Source organism: Octopus sinensis, linkage group LG9 (assembly GCF_006345805.1).
Source record: "Octopus sinensis linkage group LG9, ASM634580v1, whole genome shotgun sequence".
NCBI lineage: Eukaryota > Metazoa > Mollusca > Cephalopoda > Octopoda > Octopodidae > Octopus > Octopus sinensis.
The window spans coordinates 7,213,821-7,230,790 of record NC_043005.1 but is presented as its reverse complement, the minus strand read 5'-3'; the positions used below and the strand labels follow the sequence as shown (position 1 = coordinate 7,230,790).

Below are 16,970 nucleotides of genomic sequence, written 5' to 3'. Positions count from 1 at the left end.
TGTGAGACTGAACCTGGAACCAAGTGATTGGGAAGTTTCTTGACCATATAGGCATCTCCCCGACTCTCTCTCTCTCTCTGCACACACACTGTCATTGTTTTAATGCCTACTTTTCCATGCTTCTACAGGTGAAAACGAACTGAATGAGGTAGATTTGCTGCTGCTGCTGGACATAGTTTCATGGAAGATTGAAATGAGTGACTGCTTATATGACAGTGATGCTCATTTACAATTACTGTGTGAAAACAATAAAACACACATGCATTTTTATAAAGTTATACAGGACAGGCGTTTTTCAGTTTTTGCCTACCAAATCCACTCACTATAGAACTATAGTAAAAGGCATTTCGTCAAGGTACTGCATAGTGGCACTGAACCTGAAATTACATGTCTGGGATGTGACCTTAGCTACACAACCATGCCTACACACACATTATATATATATATATATATGTGTGGAGGTGCAATGGCCTAGTGGTTAGGGCAGCGGACTCGCGGTCGCAGGATCGCGGTTTCGATTCCCAGACCAGGCGTTGTGAGTGTTTATTGAGCGAAAACACCTAAAAGCTCCACGAGGCTCCGACAGGGGGTGGTTATCCCTGCTGTACTCTTTCACCACTCTTTCTCCCACTCTTTCTTCTGTTGGCCTGCTTGCTTAGCCAGCGGGGTGGCGTCATTCGAAGGCTAAAACAATGCGAACACATTGTGACCAGCGATGTGTAACAACATCTGATGGTCTGGTCGGTGAAGTGATCACGTTATATATATATATATATATATAAGGAACAAGAGAGATTTGAGGACAATTATCAGTATATCATTCACTTCAAATGCATTAAAAAAGGTATTTTTTTCTTTCAGATGCTCCATGTCAGGTAAAATGCCAACACAAGAAATGGAAAGACATGCAGTCATTGTTGCCATATGTGCAGAATCTAGAGATTTAAAAATTGCCAACTTTCTAAGTGTTATAAAAGCTTTTGTATGCAAAGTTTGGATGGAATAGGAAGCCCCAAGAGGGAATGTTTCAAGTAAGAAAAAAAGAAAAAAGTAAACATTGAGATATTATTCAATGAGTTCAAAACATTATTGACGATCCTAAAGAATCAATGAGGGCCATCAATAAAGAATTTCAGGTGTCTGAGTTCACCATCGGAATTGAGGTGCAAAAGGACATTCAATACAAGTTGTATGTACTGAGGAGAGGCTAATTCAAGTCTGCAAAGATACAGGAAACTGTTTCATCTGTATCAAGTGTTTAACTTATCAATGTTAAAACCCTCATCAACATGTCATGCTTTGGTCTTTTTTTTTTCTGATGAGATAAAATTTGACCAAAACAAAAAGTTTAATAGAAGAAATGACAATGGTTATGTGAAGATCCTTCTGATGTTCTCAGAGCGATGCACACTAATTTTCAAGCAACAGTGATGGGTTTAGAATTGGTGAGTGATGCAAGTCATATCATGTCACCTCACATCTTTCCAGAGGGTTTTAGAATTAATGCCGTTGGATACATCGAGATGATACAGAATGTTGTTAAGCCCAGGGCGAATGAAATATGCAGTGGAGGGCCATACATGTTTCAGCGAGACTCAACACCTCAAAGGCCCATGTAACACAAAACTAGACATCAGACAATATTTTTGACCATGTAATGCCAAACTTATAACCTCCAAACTTGCTAGATGTAGATCCCATGGACTACTACATTCGGGGAGTTGTTGAAAGGGTGATTAATTGATATCCTCACAATACCACAGCATCACTGGAGGCCACCAATTTGGACATCCATGTGTTGTAGAAAATGAATAAAGAACATTTAGTGCAAGGATATGAAAGATTCAAGTCCTACACTGAAGCAGTCAAAACTGAAGATGGATTCATAGAATAATCTAGGATAAAAGCTTATCAAGAACAAGGGCACAAGTTTTTATTAAAATACAGTTGGTTTGTAGTAGATTAGAGTTGTTTTATTAAATTGCAAAATATATCCTCGAATACCTCTCACACCTGGCATATATACATATGTGTGTATGTATATATATATATATATATGATGAAGAAAGCACAATACGTAGGCAAATTATTTCATCTCGTTAATAATGGAGTGGGGTGAGTGTAAAAATGTAAGTGTAGGCTACATGAGAGGGGAGAGGTATAAGTGTGCTAATGCATCTATTATTTCTGTGGCCTGGATATCATTATTGCAAAAGCTTGGCAAAAGGGTGATTGAAAAAGTGAAAGTTGGTTGCTATTCTTAGCATGTTGAGTGACCACATTGAGGCATCCTTCATTTCATCTAATGGCTCAACAGGCATCTACACAAGCACAATAGGTGTTGTTACTCTGATAGCTGGGAGAGAGGTTGATTTAAAAAATAGGAAGTTTGGAAAAGATTATTTTTCACAGAATTGGCTTACTTTGCATTTGATTCTTCCAGGGCCAGTAAAATAAATACCAGCATTATTAGAGTCAACAAAATTAACTGTTCACTCATCTCCTTTGAAAGCAACCTAATTAGACTGATCATTTATTGATTGATATTTTTGAACACCATAAAGACAAGATATTTGCTATTTATTTGCACCAATGCATAAAATAAACAACAGCAAATACAATCTGAATAAAGAAAACTCTTCAAATATTTTTGATTGAGAGACAACATTTAGAATACTGGAAAAAGAAGAGGTGGAATTTAAGCTGCAGTAATTGTAACTTTTAACCAATAAATATGAGGCTAAAAATGAGCAACAAACTTAGTTGATCACGACAAGGATTTTAAGTGAAAATCATGAAATATTCTAAATTTTGTGAAATATTTAATGTGCTCTACCAACACACCACTCTGCTATTGTACTTTCTGTCCACAAATTTTCAACATACTTTTATTGAATTTTTTTTTTACTTAATAGGTTTCTAAATACCATTTTACAACAAGATGTTTTACACAATTGTGCCTTCGTTATAAGAAAACTAGTTTTATACAGTAAACTTCATAGAGCACTAAAGCTTATAGCTTATCTGTGTGTAGATATTTATAAATGTAATGGTCTGAACTCCAAGCTTTTGTTCAGCCCTGTGTGGCCAATAAAGACATATTCTCAATAGGAAGATTAGTTGAGTTTAAACATGGTTTCTTTACCATCCGACCTATAATTTTTCTACCTCTTCACTTAATATATAACAGTACTAAATACATAAGGATATGACTTCATATAGGCATTTGATAAGCCATACTGTATTGCTAGTAAATCTACGTTCTATGCAAGTAATTAATACCAGGCAATCAACCTTGTATCACTATGAAAATGTTATGCTTAGAACAATCTTTTACATTTCAATAAGTAACTTCCAACTGTAAGCATTCGGTCACTAAGAAGAGAAAGGTATGTTTGTGTAGTTTGATAGTCATTCAAAAATTTAAATAAATAAAAAGTCAAATGAAAAACTAAAATTGCATAAAAAAAACTGTGGTCAAATGAAGTATAATTTCATAGTGAGACTAAATACATATGAATGTTACATGATACATATTTATAGCATACAATAGCAGTGACACTTCTTTTCTACATGTTTTGCTCGTAGTTGAAGCAAACGGACAATGTCTCTTGGGTAAAGATAAATAAGGAATATGATTTCAACAAATCTGTGACTAATTCTATCCCTATTTAATTCTTTGTCATTAAATGACTAGAAACACACACTTCACCCAAAGGGCATAAAAGGAAATGCACTGGCAATGAACAATCAAATGGAGGTTCAATTCATTTAGATATTTAATTAAAAATGAATATACGCTAAAAACAAATAGATCTGCCTCGTTAAAAAGGAAATGAATTTAATTTTTATATGATTTTAGAGGGGTGGTGGGATCAGATAAAATTGGTAGTGGTAGTCTTCATCATTTTCAGACACCAATTTAATTAAACAGGAATGATCATCAAATGTTAACTAAAACATGTCTAGAAAATATTTTTCTTTGAAAGCAAACAGTTAAACAAATATTAGGAAATTTACAAACAATATCATATTCTATAGTCATAACTCATAACAAAATTCATCATGCTGACATTTCATTGTATCTGACAAAAGTATTTTTTTTTTATTGAAAAGAGTCACTGAAAAATCTTTGATCAAAATAGTTTTGTCATAAATATAATTACAGTGAAAGGATGCTTGTAACGTAATTTATAGTGTTTTATCCATAAAGAAAAGGCATTAAAAGAATTTAATTGTACAATCATTTAGCAAAATATTTCATTCAGTAAGTTTAGATTAAGCAAGGATTAAATAATTATTTATTTCGCTGAAATATTCTCTATTTCATTTTCAAATAAATAATCAAGTTAATATGAAATTACTATATCAGTGAAAGTTCAGTTATGTGAAAAAAGCATTCCCATTTACCCTCTTTTTTTTTTTTTATTCTATTTTTAACAATTGTTATGAAAAGAGATTTATGAATTATTTTGCTATCTCAGTCTCTCAAAAATGCAATTAATGATTCTATTTGTCATTTTAATATTTCAGCTGCTGTCTAATGACAGATGAAGTACAAATAAATTTTTCAATTTTTATAAAATAAAAGAAAAGGAACATGTAAAACATGCAATAATATCAATTTTTTTTTTTTGTATATTTTTCAAGTTAAAAAATAAGAAATGTTTTCCTTCAATCTTTTCAGCCAGCTTCAATTATGATTCCGTTATAGGAATACTGGAACTATGCAGTTCTGTTTTAAAATGGTTTATTTCTTTTTACAAAAGAACACAACAAACTGACTGTTATACAATGAAATGACTCTCATCCTCTGGACCTTCTCTATGATAGAATCCCTGGCTCAGTTACGAGGCCCAATCTCTTTTTCATTCATTGTCATTAATTAGCACATGAACTTTTTCCTTTTTAACTGAGGAAAGCAATAAATTTAGTTTTTCTCACACTTTATAAAATCTAAGAGAATCGTCTATCCTGACAAATCTTGCTAAATTAATCATTAATGTACAGCATGATATGAAACTGCATGGCACTGCATTTGTCTGTGAGTCACCTTCTGAAACCACACGAACCAAACTACTCTTGTTTATAATAATAATAATAATAATAATTGTGTACAGTGCTCAGGTGCACTACAACTCATCTAAAGTGTATATATAATCAGGTGAAGTTTCGGCGGATTTCGGAAAGCATGAGGGCCTTATATTTGTTTTAAAAGGAAATTATGTACTTTCTGATCTAATTCTGTAATGTTCATTATTTACACTGACCAATATGCTACTGATTTCTTTTGTTTTCTTCTTTTTCTGGAGTATCTTTCCTTTGAATAATAGCTGCTTATCATTCTTTGATAATTTATTCATTGATTTATTCAAGATAAGACTTTGAAGAGGATAGCTAAAGTTGATAAATCTATTTCTTGTGGGCACATTTTGATGCCTGGTTTCAATTCATCCAATTTTTCATCAAGTGACTTAGATAAAATATCACCTGAAGAATGGTCAGACACTAAACCTTTTGCAAGAATTGTTGGTTCAAAAATAGCTTTAAGAATTGATATGAAGCTTGTTGAGTATTTTTCTTTCAACATTTTTCATTGAGATTTGATCAAGATAGTCACCCAACATATTATTTTGTATGCGGAAGAAAAAGGAGCAGTCAGCTTTGTTGAAATTTGTGAATATTTTGTTTCTGATGCGATTTACATCTTACCTGTAAATAAGTTGCTGAAGGTCAAGAAAAAACATTTTGTTTGCAATATTTGTGTATCTAAGTCTATTTCTAATTGCATTTAATTTATTATCAGCCTCTTTGTCTTCATCATTTTTTAGTGTAATGGTTTTAATTATGATGTAAAATTATTACAACAAATTACTTACAAAAAAAAAAAAAAAATTAAGTCCTTTCGGAAGTATTACCAATTTTCGCAGTAACCTGACCACAAGTAAAGACACTATAAACATCTGAATAAACAAAACCATCTTTAGGTATTTTCTGCTCAATCATTATAGGACTGAGCTTTTAACTTCAAAATAATTTTCAACGAGTTATTAAAAGTTAATAAACCCTCAAATGGAATTCAATTAAAATTTTTTTGTTTTGTTATTTGTTTTTGGCTTACTTGCTATTTTTAAAAGGAAAATAACCATTTAGCAATTCATACACTTAGCACACAAAGAAATCCTTATTTATTGTATGATTAAGCCTAATCTAAAGTAAATTTTGTTTGTTGACATCAAAATTTCAATAAAATCATTTCTTTAAACTAGGTTTCACGTCATTTTTATCAGAAAATTGACCAACATTGAATGAATGAAAGCTTAAGTCAACTTTGTGGCTAGATTTATACCCAATGCATAGAGTCACTAGCCAAAATATCCAGTGTTGCCAGGGAATTAAGATGAATGTTGCAAAGCAATTTATTTAAATTATAGCAAAGTTCCTTGATAAGCAAAGAGTGGAGTCTTGCATTTAAGCATCCCACTTTTTACTAAAATTCTGTAAGGTTTCTGTTTTAAACAGCAGATTACAATTCTAAAAATAGTTTTTCTTCTTTTTACAAAATCAACTTAAAAAAAAATTTCTCTTTGTTTAATCATAATCCTCACTTCTAAGTCTAAACTCAAGTTGATATAAATACAACTTGTATTCAGAACCTGTCTTAACTTCATTGCTTGCCATGTGTGACACCACAACATAGAACACGCCATTCGGAAAACCCATATGCCGGCTACCTCACCAAAGCATCATTCTATTATGATCTATATGATATTTAGGTAGAGGGAATTCTTATTAATACAGAATAGACTAAGTTTACATTTTGGTATTAATAAAATAAAAAAGGCAGATGTGATATTACAAGTCACTTGATAGACACTTGAAAGAGAAAGTATTTAACCAAACTTCAGCTGATCTTCACCTTAGAAAGCTATAAAGCTATCAGGCAACAAGACATCATGGCAAGGTATCCTGATTAATGGTGGCTTCATTTAGTTTTTTTTTTTTATGAGATTTTATCATCAACACAAGGGAGGTGACACATGCTAGGTTCTCAAGCTGTCTTGAGGCAAAGATGGAAGCTGAGGGTCGCTAATTTGAGTTAAACTGTCATCTTCCAGCTATAATCAAGTTGTTATTTTTGATTTTTTAAAAAATACTTTATTTTTGAGTGAGGTATTCTGTTTCCTTTTCACCTTATGCAAGCTGTCAAATTAAGCTAGAACAACCTGTACATTATATATATATATATATATACATGCATACATATACATATTTCTATATATACACATGTGTATGTCTGTATATATATATATACATGCATACATATACATATTTCTATATATACACATGTGTATGTCTGTATATATATATATATATATATATATATATATATATCAGCCACTGATGAAATGAGATTAAACTCAGCCACTAGTCCAGATGGATTCCAAGCAATCTTTATAAAAAAAGCAATGGAGGCTAAACAAGACCACTGCAGATTCACTTCCAAAACTTCCGGGCAAATGGTAGACTTCCCAGAAAGTTAAAGGAGGGCATAACATGTCCTATCTCTAAAGGATGAAGCAGAACAGATGCTAAAAATTATAGGCCTGTCTCTCTAACCTCACATGTCAGCTAAGTCATAGAATGAATTGTCAGAAGAAAACTGATTATGTTTCTAGAAAATGACTTGCTCTCTGACACCCGGGATGGCATCTGCTTAGGAAGAAGCTGCCTTAGACACAGCTTCTCCAGCATTAAGACAATGTTGAAACAACTTATGAGTAACTCAAAATGTGAATGTGATATATCTCAATATTGCAAAGGCCTTTAATAATGGGATGATATATTACAAGCTGCAAGGACTCAGCAAAGTAGGAAACTAGGAGAGTGGTTATATGACTTTTTAAAAGATAGAATGCAGGCTGTAGCCAACAGAGCCCTCTCCAAGGAGACATTAATTGGGAGAGCCTCAGGGCTGCTGCTATTTGTAGTGGCCTTCTCAGACATACTGTCAGTTATACAGGCAGCCACTCTTCCTATCTATGTCAATAACACAAGCAGCCAAGAATTCTCTTCATGTTAATCTTCTACAGAAAGAACTAGATGCTATATATAAACAGGTTGAAGTAAACAACATGAAATTTAATGTAGGAAAATTACAAGACCTCTGTTATCAGTCAGCTTGTCCTAATACTCTGCAATAAAAATACTTTAGACTGAAATCAGTCACAATCCCAGAGTCAAATATAGTACAGGACCTAGGGATTGAATAAAAGCAACAATACTTCATTACATGTACATATCATCAGAAAGATTGCAACTAACAAGCAAAAGGCTGGATGGGTTCTCAGAACTTTCAGAACACAAAACTGGGAAACCATGCTGGTTTTATGGAGGACAGATGCCTGGACTACTGCTCTGAACTGTGGCCATCCAACAGTGTGAATTTAGTAGTGGAACTTAGGGCAGTTCAGCAAAACCGAGAGGATTGCATCAATGAAAAACTTGAGCTATTGGGAGAAACTGAAAGAATTATGACTCAACTCCCTAAAGTGAAGACAGGAAATATGCAGTGATATACATTTGAAATATCCTAGGGGTGCAGGCATCACACTTTGGTATCAAGAGTTATACCAGTCCTAAACAGAACATCACTGCACTGTTCCAAAGGTCTCACCCATACCATCTAGATTAAGGACAAGGTTCTAGAATAGCTTCTAAAGCCCACAGCTATTTAAGGTGCTTGAATAGATTTCAATGTCCACAGCTATTTAATATTTTGCCCCAAAACCTAAGCAATTCACACAGTGGGGTAAGTGCTTTCAACAAGCAGCTTGACCTTCTGCAGTAAAAGATCTCAGATGAACCTACATCATGGCAAGTACCCAAAAGAAGTCAGCAATATCAAACTCCCACATTTAACACAAGCCAACCTCTTGAGAACAGCTATAAAGGTGATGATACTGGTAGTGCCCCAGCATAGCCATAGCCTTTGGGCTGCAAAGCAGGAAAAAATAAGAGAATATCATCATTATCATCATTTAATGTCTGTTTTCCATGCTGGCATGGGTTGGACAGTTTGACAAAAGCTGGCCAGCTAAAGAGCTGCCAAGGTTCCATGTTTGCTCTGGCATGATTTCAATGGCAGAATGCCCTTCCTAACACCATCTACTTCACCGGGTGTATTAGGTGTTTTTGTGAAACACCCACATGGGTGCATTGACATGGCACCGGTACTTTTTATGTGACACCAGCAACCAAGAGCCTGGATTAGGCTCATTGACATGTAAGCATGTAAAATATTCACACATATGCATCATCATGTAATGTCTGTTTCCCATGCTGGCAGGAGTCGGACATCTTGACAGGTTACATAGTCTGTTATGGCTTGGTTTCTACAACTGGATGGCCTTCCTAACACCAATCACTTTACAGAGTGTACCAGGAGCGTTTTACACAGCCCCAGCTCCAGTGCTTTTTACGTGATACCATCACCAGTGTTTTTACACGTGCACACACATTTAAGTATTCATATATATAAATACATAAATTCTGAGACCCCCTTTGGTCACGACACTGACCATGGGATTGTACCTAGAAAGTTACCCTCCCAGGTACAAGTCCGGGCAAGGTAGTTTATGGAAGACCAGCAGTCGCCCATGCATGCCGGCCTCCCCTCTCCACACCACCGATGTTATCCAAGGGAAAGGCAACAGCAGATACAACTCGGCACCTGTGATATTGCAACTCATTTCTACAGCTGAGTGAACTGGAGCAACATGAAATAAAGTGTCTTGCTCAAGAACACAGAGAAAGGAAGATTCTCGTGAGATGACGGACAAGGATTGTGAACCGCCTGAGCAAGCACACCAAAAGTGGTGAGAAATCTTGCCTCGAGAGAATGCTAATGGAAATTGAGAAAAGTCTGCATCAGTCTCGTGAAAAGGAGAGAGCAGATACAGAAGCTTGGGTTATAGAAAATATCAAGTCAAACCCTAAAGCCTTCTTAAAGTTTGCCAAAGAGATGGCCGCAGTGTGCCAGAGGATAGGACCTCTCTTCCAAAAAGATGGTTCTCTCACAGGAAATCCCATGAGGATAAGTGAAATACTGAATGAACAGTTCCAAAGTGTGTTCACTACACCTCTAGGACACAGGCAAGTAAACAAACCAGAAGAATCCTTTGCCACTTTACCTGTAGCCAAAGAGGCAAAAATTGAGTACATCAACATTGAAGATGATGATATCACACTGGCCATAGATGAGATTAACACAAACTCAGCTGCTGGACCTGATGGAATTCCAGCGATCCTTCTCAAATGCTGCAAACAAGCACTTGCAAAACCGTTACAGCTTCTTTTCCAGAGCTTTCTTGCAAGTGGTAAGATCCCAGTCAAATTGAAAGAAGGGAAAATATGCCGTATCCATAAGGGAAGAAGCAGAGCAGATGCTAAAAATTATAGGCCTATCTCTCTGACATCACACATCAGCAAAGTCATGGAACAAATAGTCCGCAAGAAACTAATCATGTTCCTTGAAGAAAATGCGTTGCTGAATGACACCCAGCATGGATTTCAACCAGGTAGAAGCTAAAACAGCTCCTGCAACACTATGAATGGGTGTTAAAACAGCTACTAAATGGCTCAAGTGTGGATGTTATATATCTGAACTTTGCAAAAGCCTTTGATAAAGTGGACCATGGATTGATCTGTCACAAACTACGTGATCTCGGCATAGGCGGAAAAAATTAGAGAGTGGCTGCACAACTTCCTAAAAGATAGAATGCAGGCAGTGGTGGCCAATGGAGCAACCTCCAAGAAAACACAAATAACAAATCGTGTTCCAGGGAGCACTGTCTAGGTCCACTGCTGATCATAGTGGCCCTTTCAGACAAGCCCTCAGTTGCGAAGATGGCCAACGTTGCTAGCTATGCAGATGACACAAAAGTCTCTCAGACAATACAAAAACCTGGAAATATTGCACATCTGCAATGGGAGTCAGATACAAAATGCAGGTGGCTGGAGGAAAACAACATGCAATTTAATACTGGGAAGTTCCAAGCCCTGCGCTACCGGCACACAGAGGTAAACGACATGCATACTGGATACACTGGCACAGGAATAATTGCGATTCTTGAGTCAAAATCAGTGCGTATAAATGTATATAGATATAGAAATATATATATATAGAGAGAGACATACATATATGTATATATATATATATAAATATATATATATATATATATACGTAAACATATATTTATATACATTTATATATATACATACATATATATTTATATATATATATACAATTATGTATAGATATAAATATATATATATATATATATATACACATAAACATATATTTCTATACATTTATATATATACATACATACATATATATTTATATACATTTATATATATATTTATATACGTATATATATGTATATATATATATATTTCTATACATTTATATATATATTTATATACACATACATATATATTTCTATGCATTTATATATATATTTATATACATATACATATATATTTCTATGCATTTATATATATATATGTATACATATATATTTCTATGCATTTATATATTTATATGTATACATATATATTTCTATGCATTTATATATTTATATGTATACATATATATTTCTATACATATATATATATATTTATATACATATGCGTATATATACATACGCATATACATATATATATATTTCTATACATTTATATATATATTGATATACATAGGCATATATATACATATATACATACGCATATACATACATATATACATACGCATATACATAAGTATACAAATACATATGCATATATATATATATATATATGTATAAATACATACATACACATGTATGTGTATGTACATATATATATAATATACATGCATATATATATACATACACATATGTATACAGAGGTCCATAGATATACACATGTATATATATACATATATATACATATGCATACATGTATGTAAATATATGTACATATGCATATACATATATAGAAATATGTACGTATATATATATGTATATATTTATACATTTAGGTATAAATATATATACAAATACATAATTTATATATATACATACATACATACACACACATATATATATATATATATATATATATACACACATACATACACACTGGTCACCACACAATATAAAACAAACAGCAGAACTCGAAGCAACTCAGAGAAGCTACACAAAGAAAATCGTCTCAATGCAAAATGTCAGCTACTGGGAAAGACTGAAGGTATTAAACCTCTTCTCCCTGGAGCGGAGGCGGGAGAGATATGCAGTGATATACATCTGGAAAATCCTGGAGGGTCTTGTCCCAAACTTTGGCATTCAAAGTTACTCCAACCGCAGAACGGGGCGCCGCTGCGTGGTGCCAAGGATTCCAACATCACCATCAAAATACAGGTCCAGATACTGCAACAGCTTGGGTTTCAGAGGACCACAGCTCTTTAACATCCTCCCTAAATGCCTGAGAGACTTACATGGTGTGGATGTGGGTTTCTTTAAAACTAAACTGGATCTCTTCTTGTTGGGAGTCCCAGATGAACCTACCTCACGACAGGAGACACGGATGCGGGCAGCAGCATCGAACTCCCTTGTTGATCAAGTGCCACGTATCAGAGGTGGATTCACAAACTAGTGTAGCTCATTCAGCGGTGGTGCCCCAGCACGGCCGCGGCCTTCGGGCTAAAACATTTTTAAGGATTTAAGGATTTATATATATATATATATATATACACACAGATACATATAACCATACATACATATATAAATATATATAAACATATGTATACATATACAGATATATGCATACATATACATGCATACACTTACAAATATATATGCATAGACATACGTAAATATATGCATACATGTACATATATATATGTATACATATATATCAACATGCAAACATATACATATATATGCATGTATATACATATATATACGCATACGTATACACACACATATATACAAATATATCTATATATATACATACAAAAATGTATATAGGCATACATATACATGAATGCATATATATGGATGCATATATATACATATGTATAAATATATATATATATATATATATATATATATAAATGCATACATATACATATCTATATATATATGCATACATACACACACATATGTATATATACATATACACATATTTATGCATATATAAACATACACACACATATACTTATGTATATATATATATATACTCACACATACACATATATGCATATATACACATATCCATATATATATGTGCACATATATACACATATCTATATACATATATATACATACGCATATCCATATACATTTGCATATGCATACATACGCATATCCATTCATATAGGCATACATATGCATATATATATACACATGCATACATACGCATATGTATATACACATGCATACATACGCATATATATATACACATGCATACATACGCATATGTATATATACATGCATACATACGCATAAACATATACACATGCATAGATACGCATATACATATGCATACATACACATATACATATGTATACATAAATATATCCATATTTATATATATATATATACATATATACATACACACATATAGATATACGTAAACACAAATATAAATATATGCATACATACATATATATATATACATATACAGATATATATGTATATATTGCAATATATACCTATAAACATATATATATATTTATACATACAGGTACAAATATCTAAATACATATGTAATACATATAACCATACATACATATATTAAAAAAATACATATATATATAGACATATATACATACATATATATGCATACATATATACATATACATATATACTTATGCATACATATATATGAATACTTACATATACATATATAAATACATACATACATATAGGCACACATATACATATATATATATACATAAATACATACATATATGCATACATATACACATATATACATGCATACATGTACACACACATATATATGCATACATATATATATATATTTATGCATACATATACATATACAAATATATATATGCATACATATACATAAATATGCACACATACACATATATGCATACATATACATATGCAGAGATGCACATATACGTATATAGATATATGCATAGATACACAGATGTATATATAAATGCATACATACACATATACCTATATATATATATTATATATATATATGCATACATACACATATCCATATATATATATACATGCACACACATATATATATATATATATATACATACATACATACACATATACTGACACATATACATATTTATGCATACATACAAATATATATACATATACATATGCATGCATACAATTATACATATGTATATATATATATATGCATATATATATATATATAAATATATATTTGCATACATATATATATATACATATATTTGCATACATATATATGCATACATATACATATATGCGTACATATACATAGATATGCATACGTATATATATATACATATATATATATATATATATACACACATAAATATGCATACATGTCTATATATATATGCATATGTATATATATATGCATACACACATATTTATATATGTATGCATATATACAGAAACATATGCATACATATATATACACATATATATGCGTAAGTATATATACATATATATGCATACATATATATACACATATATATGCATATATATATATATACATATATACATATATACACATACACATATATGCATACATATATACAGACGTATACATATATACCCATACATATATATATACACACACACATATATATATATACATACATATAAATACATATATATATATGTACATATATACACATACATATATAAATATATACATACATATAAATATACATACATATACATATATCTAGATATATATATACACACATATACATCCATATACATAAATACACGTATATCCATATACATGTATACATATATAGATGTATGTATATACATATATATATACACACACATATATACATATACTCACACACATATATATATACACATACATATATACACATATATATATACATATATATTTATACATATATATATATACATATATATATATATATACATACATATATATATAAATATACATATATATATAAATGTACATATATATACATATACTCATATATATATATCTACTAATATATACATAGATACATATATATATATATATACATATATACATCCATATACATATATATACATATGTATGTATATATATATATATGTAATATATACACACATATATATATACATATGTATATATATATATATGCATACATGATCTTTGCATGGGCGGAAAACTTGGAGAGTGGCTGCACAACTTCCTAAAAGGTAGAATGCAGGCAGTGGTGGCCAATGGAGCAACCTCCAAGGAAACATAAATAACAAATCGTGTTCCACAGGGTACAGTCTGGGGCCACTGCAGTTCATATAGGCCCTATCGGACATGCCCTCAGTTGGTAAGATGGTCACCCTTGCTAGCTATGCAGATGACACAAAAGTCTTTCAGACAATACAAAACCCTGGAAATATTGCACATCAGCAACGAGAGCTGGATACAATATACAGGTGGGCTGCGGACAACAACATGCAGTTTAATGCAGGGAAGTTCCAAGCCCTGCGCTACCGGCACACAAAGCTGAACGACATGCAAACTGGATACATTGGCCTGGGAAGAGCTGCAATTCCTGAGTCAAAACCAGTTCGTGACCTGGGCACTGACATGAGTAATGATGCATCTTTCTAAGTGCATATTACCAATTTTGTAATTAAAATGCAGACGGCTAGCTGGATGGATCCACTGAACTTTCAGAACAAGAGAGGAGACACTGACGGTCCTTTGGAAGACATTCGTCCTCAGCCACTTGGACTACTGCTCCCAACTATAGTCACACATAATATAAATTTAACAGCAACACAGCCGCACTATGAAGATCGTCCCAATGCAACATATCAGCCACTGGGAAAGACTGAAAGTATTAAAACTCTTCTCACTGGAGTGAAGGCAGGAGAGATATGCAGTAATATACATCTAAAAAATCCTGGAGGGTCTTGTCCAGAATTTTAGCATTGAAAGTTACACCAACAGCAGAATGGGGCGCAACTGTGTGGTGCCAAAGATCCCAACATCACCATCAAAATACAGGAGCAGATACTGCAACAGCTTGGGTTTCAGGGGAACTACAGCTCTTCAATATCCTTCCTAAATGCCTGAGTGACCTGCATGGTGTGGATGTGGGTTTCTTTAAAACTAAACTGGATCTCTTCTTGTCAGGGGTTCCAGGTGAACCTACCTCTCAGCAGGAAACACAGATGTGGGCACCAGCGTCGAACTCCCTTGTTGGCCAAGTGCCACATATCAGAGGTGGTTTCACATACTAGGGTAGCTCATTCAATGGCGGTGACCCAGCATAGCTGCAGCTTTCGGGCTGTATCAGTTATAAAGATTTAAGGATACACATATATACAAACATATACACAAACACATATATAAAGATATACATATATATACATACATATATAATATATACTTATATATATATTATATAACTATATATATACAGGTACATATACCTATATATATATATATATACCTATATATATATATTATATAACTATATTATACAGGTACATATACCTATATATATATATATATATATATATATAATATATATATATATATATATATTATATATATATATATATATATATATATATACATATATATATATATATATACATATATATATATATATATATATATATATATATATACCATATATATAGGTACATATACTATATATGTATATATACTCATATATATAT

The 16,970-nt window shown here is 32.3% G+C and overlaps 1 long non-coding RNA gene across 1 annotated transcript in view; it reads left to right on the top strand.

The window, feature by feature from the left end:
• Positions 1–9,887: 9,887 nt before the first annotated feature.
• LOC118764677 overlaps positions 9,888–16,970 on the top strand; it is a 12,768-nt gene continuing 5,685 nt past the window's right edge. The window contains exon 1 of the long non-coding RNA XR_005000484.1: positions 9,888–10,119. This is a non-coding gene — a long non-coding RNA (uncharacterized LOC118764677). The remainder of the gene's footprint in view (positions 10,120–16,970) is intronic.